Raw genomic sequence first — 26,621 nt, 5'->3', positions numbered from 1 at the left:
CATGGTCTTTTTCCATGCATTGTCTGTGAATCACCAGGGACCATGTGCAGAAACACTTCTATTGGATGATGGACTTCTCTGAATATTTTTGTTTTTTAATTTCTTTATTGGGGGATTAATGTTTTACATTCAACAGTAAATACAATAGTCTGTATATGCATAACATTCCCCAGTTTCCCATTTAACAATACAACCCCCCTATGTCATTTATCATCCTTCATGGACCTGTATTCTCCCCACCCACCCACCCCAGAGTCTTTTACTTTGGTGTGATAGGCCAATTCCATTTCAAGTTCTACTTCTGTTTTCTTTTCTGATCTTGTTTTTCAACTTTGGCCTGAGAGTGAGATCATCCCATATTCATCCTTCTGTTTCTGACTTACTTCACTCAACATGATTTTTTCAAGGTCCATCCAAGATAGGCTGAAAGCGGTGAAGTCACCATTTTTTATAGCTGAGTAGTATTCCATTGTGTATATAGACCACAACTTGCTCAGCCACTCATCTGTTGTTGGACACCTGGGTTGCTTCCAGGTTTTGGCTATTACAAATTGTGCTGCCATATGTGTACACAGATCTTTTTGGATGGATATGTTGGGTTCTTTAGGATATATCCCCAGGAGAGGAATTGCAGGATCATAGGGTAGGTCCATTTCTAGCCTTCTGAGAGTTCTCCAGACTGTTCTCCACAGAGGCTGGATCAATTTACATTCCTACCAGCAGTGTAGGAGGGTTCCTTTGACCCCACACCCTCTCCAGCATTTGCTGCTGTTACCTTTTCTGATGTATGACATTCTCACAGGAGTGAAGTGGTATCTCGTTCTCTTTATTTGCATTTCTCTAACAATCAGAGACTTGGAGCATTTTTTCATGTGTTTCTTTGCCTTTTGGATCTCTTCTGTTGTGAATATTCTGTCCATGTCCTCCCCCCATTTTTGGATGGGGTTATTTGTTGTCTTGTAGTTGAGTTTGGCAAGCTCTTTATATATGTTGGTTATTAAACTCTTGTTTGATATATGGCATGTAAAGATCTTCTCCCATTCTGTGAGGGGGTCTCTTGGTTTGGGTAGTGGTTTCTTTTGCTGTGAAGAAGCTTTTTAATTTGATGTAGTCCCACAGGTTTATACTTGCCTTAGTCTTCTTTGTAATTGAATTGGTTTCATTGAAGATGTCTTTAAAATGTATGTGGAAAGGAGTTCTGCCAATATTTTCTTCTAAGTATCTGATAGTTTGTGGTCTAACATCCAAGTCCTTGATCCACTTGGAATTTACTTTTGTATTTGGTGAAATACAGTGGTTCAGTTTCATTCTTCTGCATGTTTCAACCCATTGTTTCCAACACCATTTGTTGAAGAGACTCTGGTTTCCCCATTTAATAGTCTGAGCCCCTTTGTCAAAGATTAGATGTCCATAGGTGTGGGGGCTCACTTCTGGGCTTTCAATTCTATTCCACTGGTCAGTGTGTCTATTCATGTTCCAGTACCAAGCAGTTTTGATGACAATGGCCCTATAATACAGTTTGAGATCTGGGAGTGTGATGCCTCCAGTTCTGTTATTTTTTCTCAAGATTGTTTTGGCAATTCTAGGTCTTTTCTGGTTCCAGATAAACATTTGTAGCATTTGTTCTATTCTCCTAAAAAATGTGCTTGGGATCTTGATGGGAATAGCATTAAATTTGTAGATGTCTCTGGGTAGTATATTCATTTTAATGATGTTAATTCTACCAACCCATGAACATGGAATATCTTTCCACTTCTTTGTGTCTTTTTCAATTTCCTTGAGTAATGACTCATAATTTTCAGTATACAAGTCTTTCACTTCCTTGATTAGGTTCACTTCTAGATATTTTATTGTTTTTGTTGCTATAGTAAAAGGAATTGATTTCTGGATTTCAATTTTTTCTAGCTTAGTGTTTGCATAGAGGAATGCCACTGACTTTTGAATGTTAATTTTGTAGCCTGACACCTTACTGTATTGCCTGATGATTTCCAAAAGCTTCTTGCTGGATTCCTTAGGGTTTTCTGTGTATACTATCATGTCATCTGCAAATAGGGAGAGTTTGACTTCTTCTCTTCCAATCTGTATGCCTTGAATTCCTTGCTCCTGCCTGATTGCTATGGCAAGAACTTCCAACACTATGTTGAATAGTAATGGTGATAGTGGGCAGCCCTGTCTAGTACCTGATCTGAGTGGAAATGCTTCCAGTTTTTCACCATTGATTATGATGTTGGCTGTAGGTTTGCTATATATAGACTCCACTATCTTCAGGAATTTTCCATCTATTCCCATTTTTTGTAGTGTTTTGATCATAAAGGGATGTTGTATTTTGTCAAAGGCTTTCTCTGCATCTATTGATATGACCATGTGGTTTTTGGTCTTGCTTTTGTTGATGTGGTGGATCACATTGATTGATTTATGTATATTAAACCAACCTTGCATCCCTGGGATAAACCCCACTTGGTCATGATGAACAATCTTTTTAATATACTGCTGTATCCGGTTGGCTAGAATTTTGTTCAATATTTTCGCATCTATGTTCATCAGAGATATTGGTCTGTAGTTTTCTTTTTTGGTTGTGTCCCTGTCTGCTTTTGGTATCAGAGTGATGTTAACTTCATAGAAGCTGGCAGGGAGTATTCCAGTGTTTTCAATCTTCTGGTAGACTTTTAAAAGTAGAGGTATTAGTTCTTCTTTGAAGGTTTTGTAGAATTCATTTGTAAAACCATCTGTCCCAGGACTTTTATTTTTGGGAAGATTTTTGATAACTGTTTCAATTTCATTAGCTGTGATGGGCCTGTTCATGTTATCCACTTCCTTTTTACTTAGTTTTGGAAGTTGGTAGGTATCTAGGAAATTGTCCATTTCTTCCAGGTTCTCTAGCTTGGTGGCATATAGTTGTTCATAGAAGCCTCGCATGATATGTTGAATTTCTGCGGTGTCTCTTGTGATATCTCCTCTTTCATTTACTATCCGATTTATTTGGGTCTTCTCCCTTTTTTGTTTTGTGAGTCTGGCTAAAGGTTTGTCGATTTTGTTTACTCTTCGAAGAACCAACATTTACTTTCGTTGATCTTTTGTATGGTTTTCCTATTCTCAATGTTATTGATTTCTGCCCTAACTTTAGTGATTTCTGTCCTTCTGGTTGCTTTAGGGTTCCTTTGTTGTTCTTCTTCTAGGTCTTTAAGATGTGCAATCAGGCTGTTTATTTGTGCTTTTTCTTGTTTCCTAATGTGTGCTTGTATAGCTATGAACTTCCCTCTTAGGACTGCTTTAGCTGTGTCCCAGATATTTTGATAGCTTGTGTCTTCATTTTCTTTTTTTTTTTAATATTTATTTTATTTATTTATTCCCTTTTGTTGCCCTTGTTGTTTTATTGTTGTAGTTATTATTGTTGTTGTCATTGTTGGATAGGACAGAGAGAAACGGAGAGAGGAGGGGAAGACAGGGGGAGAGAAAGACAGACACCTGCAGACCTGCTTCACCGCCTGTGAAGCGACTCCCCTGCAGGTGGGGAGCCGGGATTCGAACCGGGATTCTTATGCCGGTCCTTTTGCTTTGCACCACCTGCGCTTAACCCGCTGCGCTACAGCCCGACTCCCATTTCTTCATTTTCATTGAACTCTCGAAACATTTTGATTTCTTCCTTGATTTCCTCTTTGACCAAGAGGTTGTTAGGAAGTGTACTGTTGAGCTTCCACATTTTGGGACTATTACTAATCTTTTATTGATTGTTAAGTGTTAGTTTCATTCCACTGTGGTCTAAGAAGATGCTTGGGGTGATTTCTGTCCTCTTGAATTGGCTGATGCTGTCTTTGTGGCCTAACATATGGTCTATCCTTGAGAATGATCCATGTGGATTTGAGTAAAATGTGTATTCCAGTTTCTTGGGATGAATGACTCTGAAAATGTCCAATAGTTCTATTTTATCTATCTCTTCATTTAGCTCCCTTATGTCTTTATTGATTTTCTGCCTGGATGATCTGTCAAGTAGAGAGAGTGGGGTGCTGAAGTCCCCTACTATGACTGTGTTTCTGTTAATATATTGCTGTAGCTCTTTCAGTAGACGTTTGATGTATTTAGATGGCTTTTCATTGGGTGCATAGATGTTAATAATTGTTAAGTCCTCTTGATTGACTGATCCTCTGCGCATTAAGTAGTGTCCATTCCTATCTTTTTAAATCTTATCTATTTTAAAGTCTATCGTGTCAGATATGAGAATAGCTGTTCCTGCCCTTTTTTGTGGGCCATTGGCATGTATGATAGTTTTCCATCCTTTCACTTTAAGTCTGTGTTTATCTTGTTGAGTTAGGTGGGTTTCCTGTAGACAGCATATTGTTGGGTTGTATTTTCTGATCCATCTTCCTACTCTGTGTCTTTTAATAGGTGAATTCAGGCCATTGATATTTATTGTTATCAAAGATTGAAGATATTTTAATGCCATTCTTGTAGAGTTTTAGAGTGTTCTGATATATGTCCTATTTATGATGTTCTGACTGTTTATAGAAGACCTTTCAGAACTTCTTTCAGGGCAGGCTTGGTGATAGTTGATTTCTTCAACTATTGCTTGTCTGAGAAGGTTTTGATGCCTCCATCTAGTCTGAATGACAGTCTAGCAGGATATAGTATTCTTGTCTGAAAGCCTTTCTCATTGAGCACTTGATAGATATCTTGCCATTGTCTTCTGGCCTGTAGTGTTTGTGTGGAGAAGTCTGCTGCTAATCTTATGGGTTTTCCTCTGTAGGTGACTCTTTGTTTTTCTTGTGCAGCCTTCAGGATCCTTTATTTATCCTTATTCCTTTCCATTCTAAATATGATGTGTCTTGGTCTCTTTAAGTCTGGGTTAATTCTGTTTGGGACCCTCTGGGCTTCTTGAATCTTTATGTCTTTGATGTTGTCTTGACTAGAGAAGTTTTCAGCTATTATGGCCTGAAGAATGCTTTCTTCCTCTCCCTCTCTTTCTTCCTCTGGTAAGCCAATAATGCGTATACTGTTTCTTTTGAAGTCATCCCATATGTCTCTGTTGTTTTTAGTGCCTCTTAATCTCTTTTTGAGATCTCTTCTTTCTTAGTTTTCTCTAATTCGTCCTCAATCTTGCTAATTCTGCTTTCAGCCTCTTTTATTCTATTCTCTCTCCCCTCTACTGTTTTCTGGAGTTCATCTATTTTGTTACCCTGTTCTGATACTGTTTTAGCTTGTTCAGCCAGTTGTGTTCTTAGCTCAGCTATTTCAGCTTTCAGCTCTCTAATAACCTTGATATAGTTAGTGTTTTCTTCCAGAGTCTCATTTGTTGTTCCTGTATTTCTGATACAATTCTTTCAAATTCTTTACTCACTCCTGTGATTTATGTGTGCATTTAACCAGGTGCACCATGACCTGGGCCCCCCAAAAAAGTCTTTAAGGGGAAAAAATTATCTCCTTCAGGTCAGGACTTTCAACTGTCAACATGGAAATACTATGTCAAAGTCTTTAGGTAAAAATTATTGTGCTATAGCCATTAGTTGGTTAATAGGAGGGTGTAGTATAGGAATTAGAAAACAAGGGCCTGGAACAGGATGGCAGAGGACCTAGTGGGGGTTGTATTGTTGTGTGGAAAAATGAGAAATGTTATGCATGTACAAACTATTGTATTTACTGTCGAATGTGAAACATTAATCCCCCAATAAAGAAATAATAATAATAATAATAAAAGAAAACAGGACAGTACTGACATCAGTTAAGCTCAGTGACAGAGTTAGTTATTGGTTATCTTTGAGTGGGAGTCAAGTCTGGTACCTAGAATGAGGGTTAGTATTATCTGGAAACTCAGGACAACCCTTTCTCTTCAGATAAAAAAAATCAGTTTCTTATTATTAACAAATAAAATAATTAATCATACTATGGTAGATGATGTGAGCTTAGCCCATTTCAACATTGTCAGTGCTAAAAACAAAGAAAGAAAAAAAAAACCCAAAACAAAGCTGATGTCACCTTTGAGGGAAGTAGTTTAGCAAGACATAAAATCCTGTGGACATTCAATGTCTGATGTAGTCAGCTCACTCCTGAGTGTTGATTTCAAGATAATGATCTGAAGGATTAAGAGAGATCAGGAGACAGCTCAGTCAGTAGAGTTCAGGTTTTCCTAAGTGTGAAAGCCTAGGTTTAAACAAATCCCATGAAATTGTCATGAGCAGCACTAGGGGAACACCATGGATGGTGAAATGGTGGGTTGGTGTCTGTCCCCTATGTCTCTTTCTCTTCTCTTCTCTTCTCTTCTCTTCTCTTCTCTCTCTCTCTCTCTTCTTTCTAAAATAAAAGAATGAAAAAATTGACCTGGACCAGTAGGCCCCAGAGCTACATAAAATACATACACAAATAAAAGAAAGGATTAAGAAAAGCTCCTTGGCAAAAACAGTGTATAGCAGAACTATTTGTCATGAAGTAAAAAAATGGAAGGAAAGCCAGTGTTAGTACAAGAAGGAAGTTAATGATGACACATTCAGTGCTTGGAATTATGTGCAGACATAGGGAGGGGCTATTCTGAAAATTCAAGGGGCGTGAGAGATGCTTGTGTTGATCTAATCACAGTAAGAGCAGCAAGATTTAAAACCACATGAACTAAAACAAAACAAAACAAAAGCAAAGCAAACAAACAAACAGAACATGTACTGAACAAGCAAGATGAAGATATGTCCCTGCAGAAAAAAGCTGTAATGGGAGGATAAATAATGATTTTTGTATAGACCAAATAGTAAAAACATGGTAGAATTTACCTTACCATCTTTCCCCTAGACTTTGTGTACTATTGCTAAAATTTTTTTAATGCAACAAAGCCAATTAATAGATGAGAACACCTATTTTGTGCACCCAGTGGCCACTTGCAGGACTAAGAATAACCTGTGGTGTTCTGATGAATGACCAAGCAGACTGAGGACTTGAATTAATTGTCCAAATGGTCCCACATTGCCTAGCAACCACCGGCTCAACTACGGTTGCTAGGAAACCAGTAATCAGGGACTAATAGTCCAGTCTCCAAACTATTATCAGTCTTTTTTACCTTAAATTCTCTATGTCAGACTCCTATTATTTATCCTTCCTCCTCTCCTCCGCTCCTGTAGGCTAGCCTGGGGAAAGCTGCAAGTAGTATTCAGTGGGCTTTACAGTCATAGAATCCAACACATCCCAGTCAGGCTCTATAAGGCCCCATGCCCCATCTTCCCTTTTTCCAGAACTAGGGTTTCCAACAGGCTGTGTGCATGACTTAATGTTCAAATCTGTAAAAATTGAGATAAATATTTCCTGTCCCTTCTATAGAATCCTAGCCGTGACAAACCCTCTTCCCCCTGGAAAATGATTCTCTCAGGAAAGGTACTGAGATCAATCTGGGCTTCCTGTCATCCCTGCAGGATGCCTGGCCTAACAAGAGTCCAAGTCTACTGAATTAATTATTTGACAGTCGTCACAGGAACATTTTCCTGTTCTGTTCTATTCTATTCTTTTTATTTTATTTTATGTTATGTTATTTATTATTGCTACCAGGGTTACTGATAGAGCTCAGTACTGGCTTTCTAAAGCCCCCAGTTCCTTACCTGCAGGGGGGTCGCTTCACAGGCGGTGAAGCAGGTCTGCAGGTGTCTTTCTCTCTCCCTCTCTGTCTTCCCCATCTTTTTCAGTTTCTCTCTGTCCTATCCAACAACAACAGCATCAATAACAGTAACAGCAACAACAACATTAAAAAAAAAAAGGCTGCCGGGAGCAGTGGATTCATAGTGTAGGTACCAAGCCCTAACGATAACCCAGGAGGCAAAAAGAAAAAAAAAGAAGTAGTAGAAGAAGAAAAATAATAACAATAAAAAAGAATTACACAGATAAAATCTATTTGTTCTGGACTATGATGACAGAATCAAAAATTAAGATCAGGAAAAACTTAACACTTAAGGTTAATGGGTGAATTTCAAATGGAATAGCCTTCCCCCTCAAAAAAAGCCCCCCTCAAAAAAAAAAAACCATGAAGAAGGGCTTAAAAATTACTAGGTAAGAGAAGGAAGGGCAAGTCATATTGTGCACATAGTATCGATGTGCACAAGGTTGGAGAGCTAAGCAGACCAAGTGCTATGTGACTGACTGTGGGAGGAGGCCAAGGGAGAAAGGAAATTCTGGATGTTGTCCTGGGAACATGGCTTGTGTTTGAATGACAGGAGCAGGATATATGACATAATCCATGCTGACTGGTCAATTTGGAGCCCATCTGCAATTGGGAACTATCATTGAGGTAGGTAAATAGGACGTAAAGGAAAATTAAAGCAGGGGGCCGGGCGGTAGCGCACTGGGTTTAGTGCACATGTTACCATGTGTGAGGACCCAGGTTCGAGCCCTTGCTCCCTACCTGAAAAGAGGACATTTCATGAGTGGTGAAGCAAGTGTCTCTTTTTCTCTTTCCCTCTCTGTCTTCCATTCCCTTTTCAGTTTCTTTCTATTCTATTAAAACAAAACAAAAAACAACAAACAAAAATAAAACAGGACACTGAGCCCAGTGATAATTCTGGTGGCAGGGGAAAAAATGCTGCTGGGAGTGGTGGATTCATGCAGTGATAATCCTCATGGCAACAACAACAACATAAAAAAAAAAAGAAAGAAAGAAAGAAAAGAAAAGAAAGAAAACTAAAGCCAAAATGCAAGAGGAAACAACTGAAGATATTTAATTTGTGTAAGAGGAGACTTAGTGGGACCATCTTTACAATATTCATGCATATCTTTTCCACAGAAAAGAGTCTTCTATCAGCGACAAGAGACAGAATTAAGACCAAGCAGAAAGGCTCAGGAAATGCTGTAGTGGATAGAGCATTGGATTCCTTTTTTTTTTTTTTAATATCTATTTATTTATTTTCCCTTTTGTTGCCCTTTTTTATTGTTGTAGTTATTATTTTTGTTGTTATTGATGTCATTGTTGTTAGATAGGACAGAGAGAAATGGAGAGAGGAGGGGAAGACAGAGAGGGAGAGAGAAAGACACCTGCAGACCTGCTTCATGGCCTGTGAAGCGACTCCCCTGTAGGTGGGGATCCAGGGCTCGAACCAGGATCCTTACACCAGTCCTTGCGCTTTGTGCCACGTGTGCTTAACTCACTGTGCTACCGTCCGACTCCCAGAGCATTGGATTCTTAAACACGAGGCTGTAAGCTTGATCCCTGGCATCACATGTGCCAGAGTAATGCTCTGGTTCTTTCTCTTTCTCTTTCTCATAAACAAACAAAAGTAACAAACAAATATATATTTTTAAAAGAGAGCAGAGCAGACAAGAAAGTAGCTCAACTGATAGAACATCAGATTGCCACCACATGTGCTGGAAGGATTAAAAAATATATATTGGGGGCTGGGTGGTGCTGCACCTAGTTAAGTGCACATGTTACCATGTGCAAGTACCTGGGTTTGAGCCCCACTTTCCACCTGCAGGGGAGATGCTTCATGAACAGTGAAGCTGGTCTGTAGATTCTGTCTTTATCGCTCCCTCTCTGTCTCCCCCCTCCTCTCAATTTCTCTGTCTTGTCATCATCATCATCATCATCATCATCATCGTCATTGTAGAGTGGGGCCGGGTGGTGGCGCACCTGGTTAAGCACACACATTACAGTGCACAAAGACTCCTGGTTCCCACCTGCAAAGGGGAAGCTTCACAAGTGGTGAAGCAGGGCTGCAGGTGTCTCTCTCTTTCCCTCCCTATCTACCTCTAGCATCTCAATTTTTCTCTTTCTCTCCAATAATAAATAAATAAAAATATTAAAAAAGAAATATATTTAGAAAATAGAAAGGTAGGAAAAAGGCCACTGGGAACATAGATTCATGTGCTGGCACCAAGCCCCAGTAATAACCCTGTTGGCTACATAAAAAAAAAAAAGAATTTATTTACTTGGTAGACACAAAGAGAAATCAAGAGGAGAAGAGGGAGAGATAGATAGATATATAGATATAGATAGATCGATAGATAGAGAAACCTGTAGCATTCCCTTACTACTCGTGAAGCTTCTAGCCTGCAGATAGGGACCAGGGATTTGAACCTGGGTCCTTGCACATTGAAACATGTGTGCTCCAAAGTAAAAGACTCTGGGGTGGGTGGGTGGGGAGAATACAGGTCCAAAAAGGATGACAGAAGACCTAGTGGGGATTGTATTGTTATATGGAAAACTGGGAAGTGTTATGCATATAACAAACTATTATATTTACTGTCAAATGTAAAACATTAATTCCCCAATAAAGAAATAAAAAAAGAAACATGTGCTCAGTCAGGTGTACTTCTGTCTCCCCACCCCCCAAAAAAGGTTTTTTAAAGGAAAATATTTATTTATTTAATTTATTTTTAATTTGTGATTAACAGTAGATTACAAGATTGTACGTTTAGAGTATATAGTTCTTTTTTTAATTTAAAAAAATTTTAAACATTTAAAAAATTATTTATTTATTCCCTTATGTTGCCCTTGTTGTTTTATTGTTATCATTGTTGGATAGGACAGAAAGAAATAGAGAGAGGAGGGGAAGACAGAGAGTGGGAGAGACAGAAACCTGCAGACCTGCTTCACCACCTGTGAAGTGACTCCCCTGCAGGTGGGGAGCCAGGGGCTCGAACCGGGATCCTTACGCTGGTCCTTGTGCTTTGTGTCACCTGCGCTTAACCCGAGTGGCCTCCCCCAGGGCTCTGTTCTGGCTCCTACGCTATTTAATATTTACATCAATGACCTTCCAGAAACTTCTTCAAGGAAGTTCATCTACGCAGATGACATCTGCTGTGCTACTCAGGCATCCAAGTTTGACATCCTCGAGGAAATACTCACGAAAGACATGTCTCTGATATCTGATTACTGTAAAAAATGGCGACTAATCCCTAGCACTGCAAAAACGGTATCATCTGTTTTCCATCTACACCATGCCTCGGCCTTGTGTGAGCTTAATGTGCAGCTTGACGATACAGGAATCTGGCATGAAGCCCAGCCAGTCTATCTTGGCGTTACTCTCGATCGCACTCTGTCATTTCACGAACATCTCATAAAAACTGCAGCAAAGGTGGGCGCGAGGAATCACATCATTGCAAGACTGGCCAGCTCCTCATGGGGCGCGGGCGCTTCCACACTACGATCATCATCTCTGGCATTATGCTATTCCACTGCAGAATACTGTGCCCCAGTATGGTTCCGTAGCCCCATGTCCACTTGGTCGATTCCAAATTATATTCCTGCATGAGGATAATTTCTGGAACCATCCGTTCCACCCCGGTTCCATGGCTGCCAGTTCTTAGCAACATCGCCCCGCCAGATATTCGTCGGGATGCGGCATCATCTAAGTTCATTTCCCACATCTACGCTCGACCGGACCTGCCAATATACGCGGATATCTTCGCCCACCCTCTCCAACGCTTGACGTCTCGTCACCCAATCTGGTCCCCTATGCCTACACTGAATTTCTCTGTTCCAGTCTCTTGGAAACAGAGTTGGCAGTCAGCTGAGGTCAAGAACAAACACCTCATCACAGACCCCTGCAAGCGTCAACCCAGCTTTGACCTAGCACGTTATGATTGGGCCCTCCTCAATCGCTATCGAACAGGCCGTGGCCGGTGCGCCGCTATGTTCCATCGCTGGGGAGCCAGAGACGACCCGAACTGCCCCTGCGGCTACAGACAGACTATGACCCACATAGTCAACGACTGCCACCTCTCCAGATTCAAAGGAGGTCTCGAAACTTTACATCAGGCTCAACCTGATGCTGTTGACTAGCTACGGAAGAAGGGCAAACGCTAGAAGAAGAACCCGATGCGCTACCGCCTTACTCCCCCTCTTTTTTAAATTTTTATTTATAAAATGGAAATATTGACAAGACCATAGGACAAGAGGGATACAATTCCACACAGTTCCCACCACCAGAACTCCATATCCAGTCCCCTCCCTTGATAGCATTCCTATTCTTTATCTCTCTGGGAGTATAGACCCAGGATCATTATGGGGTGTAGAAGGTGGGAGGCCTGGCTTCTGTAATTGCTTAGCCACTGAAGATTACAGTGTATGGTTCCACACCACACCCACCACCAAAGTTCTGCTTAAGGGACTTATTTTTATTTTATTTATTTATCTTCATTTGTTTATTTGATAGAGACAGCCAGAAATTGAGAGGGAAGGGGGAGACTGAGAGGGAGAGAGACAGAGAGACACCTGTAGGCCTGTTTCAACACTTGTGAAGCTTTCCCCCTGCAGGTGGGGACTGGAGGCTTGAACCCAGGTCCTTAAGCATTGTAATATGTGCACTCAACCATATGTACCAGCACTTGGACCCTGGGACATATTTTTATTTGAACATAAATTTTTCTCATATAATGGTAGATTACAGAGACAGGGAGAATGGGACACTGCTCAGCTCTGGCGTGTGTGGTTCTAGGACTCATACATGGACACCCTGTGTTGTACAGCTCACCTGTCTTACTGGTCTTGGTTTTCTTTCTCTTTCTTTCTTTCTTTCTTTCTTTCTTTCTTTCTTTCTTTCTTTCTTTCTTTTTTTTTACCAGAGCACTGCTCAGCTCTGATTTATGGTGGTGTGGGGGACTGAACCTGGGATTTGAGAGCCTCAGGCATGAAAGTCTCTTTGCATAACCATTATGCTATACCCCCACCCTAGTTTTGTTTCTTGACTGTGCTGGACTAACAGACTGTAATGCTTCTTATAGTCCTAAAAGTTTATTATTTGATTTTAATTCTACCTTGAAACTGTCTTCGAACATTAGATTAGATTATCTGAATTTACATAACTGGCCGAATCCATGCAACTGTGTAGTCATTTATTAATATTATCTACCTTTTTCACCTCAAATGTTACCCAACATGGGAAACTTTGTCCAAGGCCTTGTGGATGACAAAAAATACATATTAAATAAATGGCAGTGACAAAGCACTGGGAAGACAACATAAGGGATATGCAAATGACTTTTAAGCCTGAGGCTCTGAGTTCCAGTTTCAGTGCCTAGCATGACCATAAATCAGAGCTCAGCATTGCTCTGGTTTAAAAAAAAAAAAAAAAGGGGGGGGAGTCGGGCTGTAGCGCAGCGGGTTAAGCGCAGGTGGCGCAAAGCACAAGGACCGGCATAAGGATCCCGGTTCGAACCCCAGCTCCCCACCTGCAGGGAAGTCGCTTCACAGGCGGTGAAGCAGGTCTGCAGGTGTCTATCTTTCTCTCCTCCTCTCTGTCTTCCCTTCCTCTCTCCATTTCTCTCTGTCCTATTCAACAACGACAACAACAATAATAACTACAACAATAAAACGATAAGGGCAACAAAAGGGAATAAATAAATAAAATAAATATTAAAAAAAAAAGTCAGTGAGGAGATACTGTGGTGCACAGGAGAGAGCCTGAGACATAAGATCAGACTTCTATGCATTCAAATTCTGGTCACAGCAGTCATCATGAAGTTAGGAATAGCCACACAACTTCTCTGACTGTTTCTCCTCATTGGTCACTTAGGATGAAACACACCCAGGTGCACACACAAACTCTATAAGAGATTTTTCCCTTCCACCTCTGAACTTGTTGCTTTTGTCTTAATTTGGCCTTGTTTCTTTTCTCTTTTTTAACCGGAACTCCTCTCAGTCTGGCTTATGATGGTGCTGGCAGTTGAACCCGGGAGCTCAGAGCTTCAGGCACGAAGACCTTTTTGCCGTTATGCTATCTCCATGGCCCATAACCTTACCTGGTTTCACCAAGGCCTCCCATAGCATAATCTCATCTTTCTTGTCTTTTATCTGTAGCTTGATTTCCGACTCCAAGTGACCAACATAGATCTCAGAGAAGAGCCGGGATTCTCCCGGACTCCTATAGCAGAGCTTAAGTTCCTGAGGAGAGAAAGAGACATCATATCCAGATGTCTTCTATTTGGGACTTCCTCAACTGATACCTACTTGACCATCTCCACAGACATTTTCCAGGCATGATCTCTCATCCTAGTGAGAGGCAAGTATAGTAGCTACTTACATGAGGGATGATTTCCATCCTCTGTAAACCAGACACAGAGAAGCAGGACCCCAGGTAGAGCGGCATCAGTGGGGGGTAATCGTAATCGCACAAACTGGAACTCCCTTTCTTCATCATCTATGGCCTATGGGGCACACAGAGTAATTATCAAGGGAGGAAGGACATCTGGCTCAGAAATTATACCCTATGAATTCTGGTCTGAATAAATCTGCTCTGAGTTGGCATTTCATTTGCTTGTATGAGTGGAGGCAACTCTAAACCACCCTCTGTAATGCTCCCTAAAATGCAGTGGAGCCTGGAAAGCCACATAACTACCCTCTGCTCTTTGTTCAAGATGGAAATGAAATCTTTGGTGGAGGAGAAGGGAGTGGGAAGGTTGACGGTTCTAGGAGTGGAGTCTTCTCATCAGTTAAACCTAATGGCAGGGAATTTACAGAGCCAGAAGCAGTCAATGAGCAGAGGAGGCATTATTCATTCTTTACAAGGTTTCACTTAGGAGAGGCGTATCCTTATTTCTCACTAACCCACCCTGGGAGGCTCTATTTTTCACATTTGCCATTTCTGGTCTGAGTAGCACCTTCCGAATGGAGCAGTCATTGGGGATCAGGTAGAGGCGGAAGGTGACTTCATCAGGATACAGGTGGTAGTAGAGCAACACAGTGGAGTTGATGGGAATGAAGCTCAGAGCAACAGAGAGTTCTCAGTAGAACTCCCATGTGGGAGAAGCTGGACTGTGTAACAGGGCTCCACCCTGGCAAGCTGCTCCAGGACCATCCCTTCTTTGAAGTGGGCCACATGGAACTGGGAGATGTCCAGATGGTGCCCTGTGACAGAATGGATTCAAAAGGTAAAGATCCAGTTCTCGTGGTCCAGGAGGTGGTGCAGTGATAAAGCTTTGGACTCTCAAGCATGAGGTCCCGAGTTCGATCCCCAGCAGCACATATACCAGAGTGATGTCTGGTTCTTTCTCTCTCCTCCTATCTTTATCATAAATAAATAAAATCTAAAAATTAAAAAAAAAGATTCAGTTCCCTTACTAAGTCAGGTTTATCAAAGGGAGACCTACTCTCCATCCTGGGGGAGGCAATATGTTTGGAGCAGGTACCTTTGGGAAGAATGCAGGAGCCCCTCTGAACCAAACATAACACAGGCCCAAAGCTGGGAAGCAACTGACCTACAGTGTGACCTGTTCTGGTATTTGGTAACTAGGAGACTGTTGAGTGACATTGGCAGATTTGGCTTCAGGTAGGTTGGGGACGTTTGAAGGAAGGGCTAATGGGAAATAGAGAGACAAGGGTAGTATACATTTGTCAAATGTTTTCCAATAATTCATACCTTCTTTTTCAGAAGAAACTTCTCCTCAGTTATTATTTTTACTTGGGCTGGAAAGAAGTTGGGTCTCTCACTCATCTGGAAGCTGTTACTCCCTGGCTGCTAAGTCTGTGACCAAGACTTATTAGTGCATGTTCCAGCCTGGAACCTTGATCTAGAAGACACGAAATACACATGAAGCATGGAACTTCTGCAGGCAGGAAGGGGGCTTAATGGGCAGCGTAGGATTTGTACAGTTGAGGGAGGCCAAGGGTTAGATCCCTGGCAGTGTACACAGTACAGCAGTGCTCTGGTCTCTCTCTCATAAAATAAATAAACATATATTTAAGGTTTATTTATTTTGATGATGATGATGATATAGGAGAGAGAAAGAAAGGGGGGTAGAGAGAGAAAGCAAGGGTTGGACGGTGGTGCACCTGGTTAAGTGCACATATCATATCACTTGCACAAGGACCCGGATTTGAGCCCCAGCTCCCCACCTGCAGGGAGGATGCTTCATAAGCGGTGGTGTTGGTCTGTAGGTGTCTAGATTTCTCTTCCCATCTTGATCTCCCCTCTCAGCTCAATTTCTCTGTCTTGTCAAATAAAAAGATAGTAGAAAGAAAAATGGCTGCCGGGAATGGCACTGAGCCCCAGTGATAACCCTGGTGGAAAAGAAAGAAAGGAAGGAAGGAAGGAAGGGAGAGAGAGAGAGAGAGAGAGAGAGAGAGAGAGAGAGAAAGGGAAAGAAAGAAGCCAGAAGGTGATTGAACTTGGCAAATGTTATTAAAAGAAAATCGGAGAATCTTTTGGCAGCAGCGGAGGGGTTAGGAATACAGTGGCCCTGTGACAGGAAGGTCCTGCACCAGCTGTTTCTGCAGCTGAGGTTTCTCTACAAATTTTTTATGGGACCTTGGCTATGTTCTTAGTTTCTCAGCATCTTCCCCCCCCCCCCCAATATCTCTGCCTTACTCATTTAAAAATGACTTGTTTGGGGGTCGGGCGGTGGTGCAGTGGGTTAAGCGCACGTGGCACAAAGCGCAGGGACCGGCAGAAGAATCCCAGTTCCAGTGTTCGGCTCCCCACCTGCAGGGAAGTCGCTTCACTGGTGGTGAAGCAGGTCTGCAGGTATTTATCTTTCTCTCCCCCTTTCTGTCTTTCCCGCCTCTCTCCATTTCTCTCTGTCCTCTCTAACAATGACAATATCAATAACAACAATAATAACTACAACAACAATAAAAAAACAACCAGGGCAACAAAAGGGAAAATAAATAAGCCAAAAAAGAAAAAAAAGAAAAAAAATGACTTGTTCAATAATTACTAAAGTCATGGGCTACTAGGAACATACTTAAAATAGAATTTCTACCTTTTTTTTTTTTTAATCTTCCAAGATTATTACTGGGGCTTGGTGCCTGCACTATGAACCCACTGCTCCTGCAGCAATCTTTTTCCCATTATTGTTGTTGTTGTTGGGTAGGACAGACAGCAATTGAGAGAGGACAGGAATATAGATATGGGGAGAGAAAGACACCTACAGACCTGCTTCACTGCTTGTGGACCCCCTGCAGGTGGGGAGTCGTGGCTTGAACTGGGATCCTTGTGCTTTGCACTATATGTGCTACCACCTGGCCCCCTGAATTTCTATCTTCTTGCCACCCTAAAAATCCCTATACTCACCTACTCTACTCCTACTTTCTGACTTCTCTTTATTAAACATTTTATTCGGCCTTTTAGACACCAAGTTGCTGATGATTCCATCCCGGACTCCATGAGCAGATGACCTCATCAATGTGTCCCGGAACCTCATCTTCCCAGACCCTTGCCCCACTAGGGGAAAGATAGAGACATGCTGGGGGTATGGATCTGTCTGTCAACGTCCGTGTCCAGTGGAGAAGCAATTAAAGAATCCAGACCTCCCACCTTCTGCACCCCCCAAAAGAATTTTGGTCCACGTTCTCAGAAGGGGAGAAATGTTTCATGAATTTGCACGTCATCCTTGCATAGGGGCCATGCTAATCTTCTTTGTGTCATTCCACTTTTAGAATATTTGCTGCTGAAGTGAGCACAAGAGGAGAAATGTTAGGGGAAGGTGACTAGAGGGCTCTAAAGCCCAATTCCATCAAGACCCAGAGAGAAAAGAGGAAAAAAAGAAAAGATGTTGAGAAGTAATAATAGGTGTAGGTGTGACTTAACAAGGAAGAAAAGACAAGACCATTAGAAAACAGACAAAATGGGAGTCAGGTGGTAGCGCAGTGGGTTAAGGGCAGGTGGCGCAAAATGCAAGGACCGGCATAAGGAACCCGATTTGAGCCCCCGGCTCCCCACCTGCAGGGGAGTCACTTCACAAGCGGTGAAGCAGGTCTGCAGGTGTCCATCTTTCTCTCCCCTCTCTGTCTTCCCCTCCTCTCTCCATTTCTCTCTGTCCTATCCAACAACAATGACATAAACAACAATAATAACTACAACAATAAAAACAAGGGCAACAAAAAGGAATAAATAAATATTTTTAAAAATCTAAAAAAAAAAATAGACTATATATATTGTGAGGGCCACTGTTACTCCATATTGTCTAAGGCAGCCAAGAAAAACCTCATCATCCAACTGCTGCAGTACAGCTGCACTTTACCCTTGAAAAACTAGTCGCAACGTTTCTACCTATCAGCAGCTGCTCTGTAAACGGAGGTCATGATAGCCTTGAAACCCAAAGTTTGCAGAAATGACAAAAACTGCCAGGGACTGTGGTCAAATTCCCTGACAAACTGGTCTGAACTTTAAGCGACCCCTAAGGTCCCCCCCCCCCCCCCCCCGCCATGTGAATAAAAAGAATCTGTCTGTGTTTCATCGGGGCTACATGCCACTATTGGGAAGTGCATGTAGCCCAGGCTTAAGCTTGCTTCAGTAAAGGCTCTTTGCTTTTACATGTGATTCTGGCCTCCTCTCTGTGGGAATGGGATTAAAAAAATCTGGGGATAACTATCTATCTATCTATTTATCTATATTCAAGGAAATATTAGTCAACCCAATATCTGTGACCTTGGGAGAATCACTGTAGTTTCCACTGGAGGGAATGGGGACACAGAAGTCTGGTGGTGGGAACAGTATGGGACTGTATCCCTATTACTTTACAATTTTGTAAATCACTAGTAAAAAAAAAAAAAAAGAAGCAAAAAAAAAAGACTTGTTGCCTTACTTTTTGTTAAGTCTGTTAACTACTCATGAATCACCTATGTTGGGACTATGTATAAGTCTCTCTCAACTGAGGTGAGCAAAAGGGGGGAAACTCAGACTTGGTTCTTTCCTTCTCGACTCTCAGGCCCACAGAAACCCCAGTACTTCCCTCCATTAACTGCAGGCCACATGGCCGCAGATTCACTTATTCAAAGTCACCTTCTGATCACAGAAGTACACACCTTATCACACTCTTCATCACACACCCCAGACCCCAGACAAGAGAAATTCCAAACTATATGGCCTTTTCATATCCATCTTCTCTCTGTCTCAACCTACAGGTTTAACCCCTATGCTTCTCTCAAATACCTTTGGATAATTAAGTTGCTTGCGTCATGGAGAATAACTGTCTTGTATCTCATCAATTCCTGTCATACCAGCCCCTTACCTTAGGGGCATGCCGACCGTTAAGAAACCTGTAATTTCTGACATATTTCTGCAATATTCCCTTTGTTTTTCTATTTAACTCATGTCCACCTTGCTAGTAAATGAGTTCTGAGTTCTGAGCACGCTGGAGAGCTCCCTGGTGTCTTTTACTTCGTGTCACCCCTGTCGTGAGTGAGAAAGAACTAGTCCGTTACCTTTCCCCTGGAGATCACCCCACGAGAGACCCCGACACACCTACATATTCTTTTATGCCCACATGGGTCAGAACTCCCTTTTTTAAAAAAATGTTTATTTATTTATTTGTTCATAAGAAAGATAGGAAGAGAGAGAGAGAAAGAGCCAGACATCACTCTGGTACATGAACTACTGGGGACAGAACTCAAGACTTCATGCTTAAGAGAACAATGCTTTACGTGTTAAATGTTATACGTGTACAAACTATTGTTTAAATGTTATACGTGTACAAACTATTGCATTTACTGTCAAATGTAAAACATTAATCCTCCAATAAAGAAAAAAAAGAGTACAATGCTTTATCCACCATGTCACCTCCTGGACCACAGAACTTCCTTCCTCCCTCTCTTCCTTCCTCTCTCTCTTTCTTTCTAAATAAAAGGTAGAGAGAGACTGAAAAAGACACCACATCATCAAAACTTCTTTCAATATGGTGGGGGCCAGGCTCAAACCTTGGTTGTGCTGATGGCATAGCAGAACACTATCCAAGTGAGCTATTTTTGCCAGCCCCAGAATTTATTTCTCTGGAGTAAAGAAGTAATGGACCAGCTTATGCAGTTCATGGCCCAAGGGAAAGCTTGAAAGATGAAGACTAGTTGTAAGAGAGACACTGCTCAACAAATCAACACTTCCCAACAAATTATGTAGCTCCATCTTTCTGTGGCTTGGAAACTAGTGGACTGCAGGTGGTTTCTGGGTTGCAGAGGGACATTCAGCAAACTGGACAAGGTCCCTTTGTTCAGGGGTACCAATCCGAACTTTAGAGCATGATGTTTAATTCCAGAAGGGGCCATGGAGACTTCTACTTAAGTTGACTTATTTAAGGGTTTCTTTTTTTTGTGTAAAACAATGTCACACTGGGTAAACCATCCGAAGAAAAGTGATAGAATTAACCTCTGATCTCATCCACCAATATAACGATTTTTACCATCTTTTCTGTTTCCCCTTCCCCATACCGTGGTCCAGTTGCAGTTCAAGTTGCTGTGTGTTCGACTTAAACAGTTGCAGGTATCTTTCAGATCTTTCTAGTGACTGCTTCATCAGATCCGTGCAATTCTCAGGAGGGGGATACCCTGTAATTCACCACTCTTGTTACAGTGAGGTTGCTTCCAATACTGTCATAATAAGTAGCCCTGTGATGCATCTATTTCTGGAGATAGGTTTTCTACTTCCTTGGGGTTCTACCCTTGGAATAAATAAATCCCAAATGATGAGAAATACAAAAGGATGTGAACAGTTTTGTGATTTCCTACATTTTGCCAAATTGCTTCTCAACAAGATGTGTGGTACCCTTTGCACTGTCACAGGTGGCACAGAGTTGACCATCTCACAGGCCCTCCACAGCACTGGGCTGTCCTTGGGAGTCAGGCAGGGGAAATGAAGCCATGGCTCTATGTGAGGTTTTTGTCTGGAAAACATCAGGGAGTGAAATGGAACATCTCAGGCCCAAGGGAGTCAAAGTTCTCTCACTGTTGGATGTACTGAACCATCTGACCAATTGCCACACCCCTCTCACCTAGAGACCGCCTGGTCTGTGGGAGATGCCTCCCCTCCTCTCCATGAGGAAGGGACAGAATGGGTGATGTGATGGCTTTATTCATGGCTCTATGAATGAGACAACCCATCTCATTATGTTGTCTGAGCCATTAGCATCTTGTCCCTCTTTTGTCATGTGAATGATCACCTGTAGCCAGCTGTACATGTCCCCTTTTTCACTCTGGAGTGTTCCTTAGTGACCCTATCAGGTCAGATGACTCCTGCAACCCCCCCCCCCCCCCCCCGTTTCTCATGTTTCTGGCCTTTAGTTGCCTGCCCTCATGCTCCCTCCTGCTGCAGCTGGAATTGTGCACTGAGCCTCTGAGGCCTCAACAAATGAGCTTCCCCTCACTCTGGGGACTCAATGCTTTTTATTTTCCTCGTTCTATTCATCTGCAGGTTCTTCTTCTTACATAACTACTCTTGGGTGGACCTGGTGTTTTTTACATATTTATTTATTCTCTTTTGTTGCCCTTGTTTTATTGTTGTAGTTATTGTTGTTGTTATTGATGTCATCATTGTTGGATAAGACAGAGAGAAATGGAGAGAGGACGGGAAGACAGAGAGGGGAGAGAAAGATAGACACCTGCAGACCTGCTTCACCGCCTGTGAAGTGACTCCCCTGCAGGTGGGGAGCCGGGGGCTCGAACTGGGATCCTTACTCTGGTCCTTGCGCTTTGAGCCACCTGTGCTTAACCCACTGCGTTACCGCCCAACTCCCAAGGTAGACCTAGTGTTTTAAAGTGCACACTTAAACTTTAATGTAAATTAGTGGCCTGAGAGGTGGCACAGTGGAGAAAGCACTGAATTCTCAAGCGTGAGGTCCTGAGTTTGACCCTTAGAAGCACAGCTTTTTTGGTTCTCTTTCTCCTATCTATATCATAGATAAATAAATAAATATAGAAATAAACAGATAAATACATACTACCTTAGAAAAGATAAGAAATTATTCCTAAAAAATAGTTTAATGTGGGACTACATCAAATTAAAAAGCTTCTTCACAGCAAAAGAAACCACTACCCAAACCAAGAGACCCCTCACAGAATGGGAGAAGATCTTTACATGCCATACATCAGATAAGAGTTTAATAACCTACATATATAAAGAGCTTGCCAGACTCAACAAGACAACAAATAACCCCATCCAAAAATGGGGGGAGGACTTGGACAGAATATTCACCACAGAAGAGATCCAAAAGGCAGAGAAACACATGAAAAAATGCTCCAAGTCTCTGATTGTCAGAGAAATGCAAATCAAGACAACAATGAGATATCACTTCACTCCTGTGAGAATGTCATATATCAGAAAAGGTAACAGCAGCAAATGCTGGAGAGGGTGTGGGGTCAAAGGAACCCTCCTGCACTGCTGATGGGAATGTCAACTGGTCCAACCTCTGTGGAGAACAGTCTGGAGAACTCTCAGAAGGCTAGAAATGGACCTACCCTATGACCCTGCAATTCTTCTCCTGGGGATATATCCTAAGGAACCCAACACATCCATCCAAAAAGATCTGTGTACACATATGTTCTTGGCAGCACAATTTGTAATAGCCAAAACCTGGAAGCAACCCAGGTGTCCAACAGCAGATGAGTGGCTGAGCAAGTTGTGGTCTATATACACAATGGAATACTACTCAGCTGTAAAAAATGGTGACCTCACCGTTTTCAGCCGATCTTGGATGGACCTTGAAAAAATCATGTTGAGTGAAATAAGTCAGAAACAGAAGGATGAATATGGGATGATCTCACTCTCAGGCCAAAGTTGAAAAACAAGATCAGAAAAGAAAACAGAAGTAGAACCTGAAATGGAATTGACATATTGCACCCAAGAAAAAGACTCTGGGGTGGGTGTGTGGGGAGAATACAGGTCCATGAAGGATGACAAATGACATAGTGGGGGTTGTATTGTTAAATGGGAAACTGGGGAATGTTATGCATGTACAAACTATTGTATTTACTGTTAAATGTAAAACAGTAATTCCCCAATAAAGAAATAAATTTAAAAAATAGTTTAATGTAAACCAGTACTTTTACCTATACAACGTACATCTTATCTATATGGAACAAAGCCATTAAAAAATACAGCCCTCTAAATTATCTAACAAAACCATATATCATAAAAGTGCTTAAAGCTGATGAAAACTTTAACAAAAAGTGCTTATTGGGGCAGGCGGTGGTGTACCTGGTTGAACGCACACGCCACCATGCCCAAGAACCCGGGTTCAAGCCCCCTATCCTGATTCGCAGGGGGGAAGCTTCACAAGTGATGAAGCAGGGCTGCAGGAGTCTCTATCTTCCCCTCCCCTCTTAGTTTCTCTCTGTCTCTATCCAATAAGTAAAATATATAAAAAAAACTAATGCAATCTAAAAAAAAAAGTGCTTATCAATTAAATGTTTTTAGAACCATCAGGGGAAGCTGCTGTCTAAGTCATGATGTGACATAAGGAAACATGTCAGCTGTTTGGACATTCTTATTAATTGATAGTCATCAGGACCCTGGTATAAACATTATTTACCAGGTGGATTTTTACGTGGCAGCCCACGTGCCTCTTGGCGCAAAGTCAGTGCCTCATTTCTATGTTAATGCTGCCACCTAGTGTCTCTGTCCTACAGGCTGCTAAACCGGGCCACTCCTGTCTGCATAATGTTTTTGCAATAGACTTTCATGCCTGAGGCTAGGGGTTCCTAGTTTCAAGGCCCATTCAGCAATGCTCTCATTTCTCTCTGTATCTTTCTTTCATTAAAAATAAACATATAGGAAGTCTGGCTGTAGCGCAGCTGGTTAAGCGTACGGGACTTAAAGTGCAAGGACCGGTGTAAGGATCTTGGTTGGAGCCTCCAGCTCCCCACCTGCAGGGGTGTTGCCTCACAGGCGGTAAAGCAGGTCTGCAGGTGTCTTTCTCTCTCCCTATGTCTTCCCCTCTTCTCTCCATTTCTCTTCTATCCAACAACGACAACAACGATAACTACAACAGTAAAACAAGGGCAACAAAAGGGAATAAATAAATAAAGAAAACATTAAAAAAATAAAAATATAGGGAGTAGGGCGGTGGCGCAATGGGTTAAGCGCACGTGTCACAAAGATCAAGGACTGGCATGCTGAAGGATCCCGGTTCAAGCCCCTGGCTCCCCACCTGTAGGGGACTCGCTCCACAGGCGGTGAAACAGGTCAGCAGGTGTCTTTCTCTCCCCCTCTCTGTCTTCCCCTCCTCTCTCCATTTCTTTGTCCTATCCAACAACGACATCAGTAACAACAACAATAAGAACTACAATAATAAAACAAGGGCAACAAAAGGGAATAAATAAATATTAAAAAATATATAAATATAAATAAAATTGTGAAAGTCCACTTAGGTTAGTTTATTTTAAAATCTCTAGTTTACCCTGTTCTTAATTTTTTTTGTGTGTGTGTTTATAATGCCTGGTTGACAGTTATTTTTTCCAGTACAGTGTGTGGGATTGGATTTGGGAAGGGGATTTATTTTTTAATGTTATATTGAATTAAGTACTAGAGTACTGCTTGGCTCTGATTTAGGGTGGTGCAAGGATTCAACCTAGGACCTCTTAGCCTCAGGCATGTGAATCTTTTGCATAACAATTATGCTTTCTCCCCTTCCCTCCAGGGGTTTGCTTCTCACTGTTGCTTCTCCAAAATCCAGTGTCACACACTCATCCGAAAAGATCTGTGTAGACCTATGTTCACAGAAACGCAGTTTGTAATAGCCCAAATCTGGAAGCAACCCTGGTGTCCAACAGCAGATGAGGTGGTGAGAAAGTTGTGATATATATATATTACTCAATTACGAGAAACTATGAATTCACCTTCTTCACCTCATCTTGACTGGAGCTTGAAGGAATCATGCTAAGTGAAAGAGAAGGATGGATATGGGGAGATTTCACTCATGGACAGAAGTTGAGAAATAAGAACAGGAAAGGGAAACACAAAGCTGAATTTGGTCGGACTGGGTTTGGTGTATTGCACCAAAATAAAGGACTCTGGGAGGGAGGGGTTCAGGTCCTGGAACCTGATGGTAGAGGAAGACCTAGGTGGGAGGTAAGAGCTTATCACAGAAAACTGAAAAATTTTATATATGTATTTATACATATATAAACAATTGTATTTACTGTTGACTGTAGATCATTAATCTCCCCAATTAAAAAAAAAAATCCAGTGCCACAGGATTTGCATTCCTGAGGTCACACAGCTCAGTGGTGCTCTGGTCTCTTTCTCATAAGATGAATAAATATATCTTTAGCTAAATGATAGAATATGTATTTATAAACAAATTAGATGCCAGGTAATTGCACCACCTTGCTATTGTCAAGACTTCTTCATCTTAGATGTTCTGTAGTCTCAATATAGTGGGCTTATTTTTTTCCTTTCTTTCCTGCTTTTGATTTTATGATTTTCTCCCTTCCCTCCCCTCCCCTCCCCTCCCCTCCCCTCCCCTCCCCTTCCCTTCCTTTCCCTTCCCATCCCATCCCTCTCTTTCCCTTCCTTTCCTTTCTCCTTCCTTTCTCTCTCCTCCCTTTCCTTCCCCTTTATTTCACTCCTCTTACTTTTCCTGTCCCTCTCCTCCCCTTCCCTCCTCTTTCTTTCACTCCCCTTTATCTTCCCTTCCCTCTTCTCCCCTTCTTTCCCTTCCTTTCATTCCCTCTCCTCTCCCCTTCTCTTTCCTTCTACTAGAGCACTGCCACCACCGAGTCCCTAGTATGAAACATTTTTTTTAAGTATTTTATTTATTTTTGAGAGAGAGATGCAGAGAGCAAAATACACAGAGAAACACCAGAGCACTGCTCATTATGGTGTTGCGGGGGATTGAACCTGGGACTTGGGAGCCTCAGGCATGACAGTCTCTTTGCATAACCACTATGCTATCTACCCCCACCACATTTTTTTTTTTTTAAAGAGAGAAATGGAGAGAGGAAGGGAAAGCAGAAAGGGGGAGAGAAAGACACCTGCAGAACTGCTTCACCGCCTGTGAGGCAACTCCCCTGCAGGTGGGGAGCTGGGGCTCAAACTGGGATCCTTACACCGGTAGTTGCGCTTTATGCCATGTGCGCTTAACCTGCTGTGCTACCGCCCGCCCCACTCCCCTGAAACATTTTTTTTTTTAAAGTAAAATGTTGTTTTACATTTGGTTAAAAATTTTCTTTCTCATTTTCCTCTTCTCTTTCTTTCATTCTGTCTCAGTTCTGGTGATGCTGGGGATTGAGCCTTGGACCTTTGGGTCCTCAGACATGGAAGCTGGGACCAGGAGGTGGTACCCATGGTTGAGCGCACATATCTGACATGGAAGTAGATATACATATATATATATTTTGCATAAACTTTATGTTATCTCCCCATCTCAAAATCTTAATTAAATTTGGGAGTACAGTGTTATACTTCAGTCTGTCTGTCTTACTGCTATCAGACTGACAACTTCTGCTCTTTAACAACCGCCATATTTTCAGAGATGAAGAATTCTTTCTGTTGTGTTTTTTGAGTGTGTTGTTTTGTTCATCTATGGTCTTCATATGAGAGAAACCATCCAGAAATTACTTTTAGTTTTTGTCAGTGTCTGCAGCTTTTGTGTATGTAATTAAAAAAAAAAAATCAGTATGTGTGTGAGAGAGAGAGATAAGAACATTGTTTTTTTTTTTAAAGACTTTTTAAAAAACTGTTTATTTATTTATTCCCTTTTGTTGTCCTTGTTGTTTTATTGTTGTGGTTATTATTGTTTTTGTTCTTGATGTCATCGTTGTTGGGTAGGACAGAGAGAAATGGAGACAGGAGTGGAGACAGAAAGGGGGAGAGAAAGATAGACACCTGCAGACCTGCTTCACCGCTTGTGAAGTGACTCCCCTGCAGGTAGGAAGCTGGGGGCTCGAACCAGGATTCTTAGGCTGGTCCCTGTGCTTTGTGTCATGTGCGCTTAATCTACTGTGCTACTGCATGATTCCCTTT

General features: G+C 41.8%; 1 non-coding gene and 1 pseudogene across 1 annotated transcript; both read right to left on the bottom strand.

Moving 5' to 3' along the window:
- Positions 1-6,032: 6,032 nt before the first annotated feature.
- The window catches only part of LOC103113604 (NACHT, LRR and PYD domains-containing protein 1-like), a 38,242-nt pseudogene continuing 17,653 nt past the window's right edge, over positions 6,033-26,621 (bottom strand).
- LOC132542255 (U6 spliceosomal RNA) lies at positions 17,247-17,353 on the bottom strand. The gene has a single exon (XR_009553358.1). It is a non-coding gene; the product is annotated as a U6 spliceosomal RNA (small nuclear RNA).

This window comes from Erinaceus europaeus, chromosome 12 (assembly GCF_950295315.1).
Source record: "Erinaceus europaeus chromosome 12, mEriEur2.1, whole genome shotgun sequence".
NCBI classification, from domain to species: domain Eukaryota; kingdom Metazoa; phylum Chordata; class Mammalia; order Eulipotyphla; family Erinaceidae; genus Erinaceus; species Erinaceus europaeus.
Note: the sequence above shows the minus strand (reverse complement) of the source record. Positions and strands in the feature narration are given on the sequence as shown.